Genomic DNA, 5192 nt, shown 5'->3' with positions numbered 1-5192 from the left:
CACAATATGAAAGCACTGTGTCAGTTTAATTGCCCGTGTTTTTTTCTTAGTGATACATGTGGTGCATCTTACAATTGATGGTATCTTAGATAAATAATAGTTTGTAAATTTATTTTTCCTTGTAGGGTAGCGATTATTTATTGGGGAACTTAATCTTGACTCTTATAATGCTGTTAAAATAGTTATCCTCTATGAGATACATTTTTTTTTTTTTCAACCTATTCAGGATTTAAGAGTAGTGACTCAGGAGTCTTAACTGTCTTCTACTTCAGGAAGAGTGGAATTAGTTTCTCCCTTTGTTTGGGAGGGCTTCATGCTCAAGGCATGTGTTGTGGAGAAAGTACTTCTTTACAGACAATTCAGTGACAAGACCTCAGAGGTCCTGGGTATGGTGGATAAAACAGTGAGTGAAAATGCCCTCTTCACTGGAAAATAGCTTGCCAGGTTCCCATGTTTGTCTTCACAGAACTTTGGACCGAAGGTTCACCAGGGAAGAGATACAGATTCAAGGACCCTTCCTGTTTAGTGTTATCTGCTCTGTACAAGAGTGAATTGCAAAGCCAATTTCTTTTGTTGATCCAAGTTCCTTTGTCTGCGTTTACCCCTTTTTTTTTTCTCAAGAATTAGTCATCACAGAACATCACCTCTATGTTGTGACGGTGTGTAACTATGTTTGATACCTCATACTTAATGCTGATAGTTTTGTCAACAGTCCCCTTGCGTTCCTGAGGAATGCCTCTGCAGTCCCAGTAGCCCTTCGGATATACTGAAACGGGAGTCTACACAGCATGAGCTTAGTTTTAAACATTTGCTGGGGGACGATCCTCAGCAGCCAAGAGTGCGGCATAATCTTTCTGTCATTTTCTTATTGGATGCATTTTTCTATTATTATGTGACTTTAACCGAACAGTGACACTGAGTTTCAAGCATTAATTTTGGGGCTTCAGACTAGCTGGCTATCACATTAAAATGGTCGTCAGTTAGAAAAGAATTAATGCCTAAAAGCTTCTTGGTATTGGTATTGTATTTAATTAGATCTTTCATGGTCTAATACCATGAGCTGTGGGATTTAGCTTCATAGTGAATACCTTACATTTAGGTAGTAATAGTTGTTGGCAAACTTTAACAAAAGAGCTTCTGTACTGTTTCAGTATTAAGGAATGATGATGGCTCATGTAACAACTTGCAAGGGTCATCCACAAGTTAATATAAATGAATCCACGTAAATGTGTATGTGTTGGTATTATTTATTAACAAGTATGCATCAAGGATATCTCTTTTTTTTAGTAGAATTTAAGGAAATGTTCTATTTAACTTATTTGGGAAATCTATCCAAAAGCATATTAATCGCTCACACTCTACCTACCATGTTTTAACTCCTCCTCAGAGAGTAAAAAGAAATCAGTGGTGCCAATATGAAAATCCTACAAGCCAATTCCTTTGTTTAAAACTTGTATTCTTCTCTTGTACTCTTTTTCCCCCATTAAGACTCACCATAGTATATATTTCTAAGGCCACTAAGAAAGGCAAGAGGAGTATTAACAATTATTTGTGTGGTATTTCTGTTCCTATATTACTGCTTTTGTAGCCGCACTCAGTTGGGAACTTCCCAAGTACTTTTTCAGTTTCTCAGTGGGAGACTGACTTGCCTGTGGTTAATTTTGAAATTTAGAAGGTGCTGAGGATACAAGTATCCGCCTTGTCTGAATGCTCACAAGTCACTGTTTGTGATTGTGATCACAGTGATGGCAATCAACTGTGCCATCTTTTGAAAATTCTAAAATCAAGGACTCCAACAGGGTTGTTTCATTTCCTTACCCATTTACCATTCCCACATCTCTTTTGCCTCTGAAACTTTTGTGAAAATTGCAAATTGCCTGTATCAAACGTACTGGTTTGCATTGCTCTGATTTAAATGCCAAAAAACGCTAAATATTTGTGTGGCGCTCTTAAGTGAGGTTTTTGATATTTACGTAAAGCTAAAAATAGAATTCATCCAATGGATTTTGTAGTGTTGTTTTCATGGAAACATTAAATGTTTCATGGAAACATTTCATGGAAACATTAAAACATTGCTTTTTGTTCAATAGCTAATTCACTTACGTGCTGACCCATTTTGTCAAATGATACTGGGTATAAAAACCACTTCCAACTGTTATTTTGCTGAAAGGTGGGAATATATTTGCTGAAAGGTGGGTGAACCATATTAATGGTTTCATAGAATGTTGTTTCAAACCAAAATATGTTAAAAGATTTGAAAGTAGTACATTTTTATTTTTAGGAGCAACCTATTTAGAAATTATTTTAAGTCAACAATGCAGTATTTTTTAAAGTCTGTCTTTCTTACAAGGTATGTTTTAATGTAACATGTAGCTAGTTTAACTTTAGATTTTTGACAGGTAAACTTCAAGTGCTTTTATATTTGAAGTTGACTTAAAAAAGCCAATGAGCAGTACTCAAAGGTGATGGACTTTGAAGCAACTAATGGAATAGTATTTTGTTATGGAGTCTAGAATTAAAGCACCTTGTATGGTCTACTTTTAAAGTATCCTGTAGCTTTTAAAGCATAAATAATAACATTTTATCTTATATTAATAAAAATTACATTTTCCATTTGTTAATACATGTGCTGCCTGTCTTATGACCAGCGTTTAACATTGCCCTCCCAGTTAACTCTGTGCATAACCATTCCCCAAATACATACTGCTGCTGTGGTTTCTTAATGGAAACATTCTGTGCTGTGCTCTGATGCATTGTCATCCTGCTGCTCGACAAATAGGTTTATAAGGAATTAGAATTGTGTGCGTTAATAGTACCTTTATATAACAAGATGTAAAGTTAGAGTTAAGGAATGTGTATAAATGATCACTCACTGTTTTTGTTTCCGAACTGGTCAATACTATACCTAAAGCTTCTGTGGTTTGTTTGATGTTTTAACTTTCACTTTAAACTGCACAGAATAAATTAAGATGAAAACAAAAGTTTGGTATGTGTTATTGATGAAGTATAGCAAATATGAAAGGTACCTGGGGCATGAGAGGAGTTGGAAAGCAGTCATTTTTACCAGGAGTCCACCCTTCACCACATTTTTCAAACTTGAAAAATCTGTAAGAATTAAGACAGCCGTAGTGTTCCTAATGCCGTGAAAGTAATCAACTTAGAACCCAAAGGACATACAGCAATAGAACTAAATGGCTTTGACCATATGTGGTGTTTGGTTTTCTTCTCATACATGACCCAACACCCTTAAGATTGTTTTGATATTCTATTTACCATATGTCATGTCTCACATATTTGTTAGTATGAACCATCCGGAAGACTAAGTGAGAACACTGACCAAAGCCTAGTGAAAGGATTGAGGAATGCCTTTGAAAACCAGTTTGAGATGGGAAATCATTAATGGCAGTGGCCAGGAGCCAAGCTTTTCATTTTTCTCCACTAGTGCTCAGCTGCCAAGAATGTAGAGTGGGAAAAAGTGGACCATGCTAAGGTCAGGAGGAGTATCTAAAGGGCAAGGCCCTTAGAGATTGCTGGAGGTTGGCTGTGGGATTTGAGCTGGGCTGTAAGAGAAGTCTGATCAGTAAGATACTGATAAATTGGGTGAATAGGAAGGGGTAGAGACTGAAGATAAAATGAGTGTGATATTTGTATATAATGGGTAGAAGGAAGTTTGGGGTAGGGATTAGAATTTTAGAGGTGAAGCAGTTCTGAGCAGAGTCACCAAATATAGCCATAGAAAAGGAATCAGAACAGAGACTCCTTCCAGGGTGTATGTGTACTGTCAGGATGGTCACTAATACTTGATGACTGGAATTGGGATGGAGAAGAGGACCGTGCGCTGGGCATCAGTTCAGAGTCCTGAAAGACTGATCTCAAAGTCTGGGATATTAAATGACCCTTAGAAGGAGGTAGAAGTTTCCTGAAAATGAACAAGGAATGTTTTTGGACTAGCCCCCCGGCAGCTCTACAGGCCAGGATATGTGATTGTTATATGCAAATGAGTAATTATAAAAATGATACTGTTTATGGAGAATGTTGATGGGAGGAGGAGGGGAAGGGAGAGAAAGAAAAAATCTTGGAGGAGTAGGAGTTTTTCAAGTAGAGGATGAGCAGAAGAATTCCAGACCGAAAGAAAAGCATGTGCAAAGTCAGAGTTATGGAAAGATGCTTTGTTATTCCTGGAAATAGTAGTTATAGGGCATAGTGATGTGAAACTAGAGAAGTAAGAAAAATCTAAGGCACAAGGGACCTCGTATGCAATGGCAAAGACTTTGAGGTACATGTGTTGGAAACCGCTGAAATACTTTGAATTGAGTGAAAACATGGATTCACTTGTTTAACATCTATTGAGTGGTCTTGCACCTGGGCTAAGTATAGATGACTCCGAAAGCTCATGCTAACTGTATTAAGGAGGATTGCTTTGGAGGCACAGTGGAAACAGGATGCATCTTACTATAGTGTAAGTAAGAAAATAGAAAGTTAGTGGAGAAGAGTGACAGCCATGGTAAATGTGAGGATATAAAGAATCAGCCGGACCTGAGATTGGATTGTGAAGACAAGAGGATAAGTGAAGGATGACTTCAACATTTTGAGTTTCGTTTGAGATTGGTAACACTGAGGGATGCATACTGAAGAAGTAGGTCAGTGGTTGGCCATAGGGAGATGGAAGATGAGAGTCCAGTTATGGCTATGCATATTTGAGTTTGATGTGCTTATGGGGCCATTAGGTAAATAGAAATACTAACCAGTTCTAAGAATGATCTAAGGGCATGGTTGAAAATACAGACTGATCATTGGTATGTGAAGGCATTTGAAGCTGAAGGCAAAAATAGGATCTACCAGGGGGAGGATAGAATGAGAAGAGACCCAAGGAGTGGCCCCTAAAGAGCACTACTATTTAAGAGGCTGGTGAAAGAAAAAGAGAGACCATTAGGACATTGAGAAGGATTGGGGAGAAAACCAGGAACCTACCTGGAGGAAAGTAATGTGCTGGAAGCAAACCGAAGAAAGAACTTGAAAGAATAGCAAATGTTCCACTGATGCATGTAGAATGATATTGCTCAGATCTGCCTATTTACAAAATTGGTAGCAGGAAACTATTGAAGGATCCAGGCAGAGGACAATGTGAGTCTATGCAAGGCTCGTGGACGTGGGGACAAATGGAACAGATACTGATGGGAACTGATTTGACA

This window comes from Vulpes lagopus, chromosome 10 (genome assembly GCF_018345385.1).
Source record: "Vulpes lagopus strain Blue_001 chromosome 10, ASM1834538v1, whole genome shotgun sequence".
NCBI classification, from domain to species: domain Eukaryota; kingdom Metazoa; phylum Chordata; class Mammalia; order Carnivora; family Canidae; genus Vulpes; species Vulpes lagopus.
The sequence above is the reverse complement of the archived record's forward strand: the minus strand, read 5'-3'. Positions refer to the sequence as shown.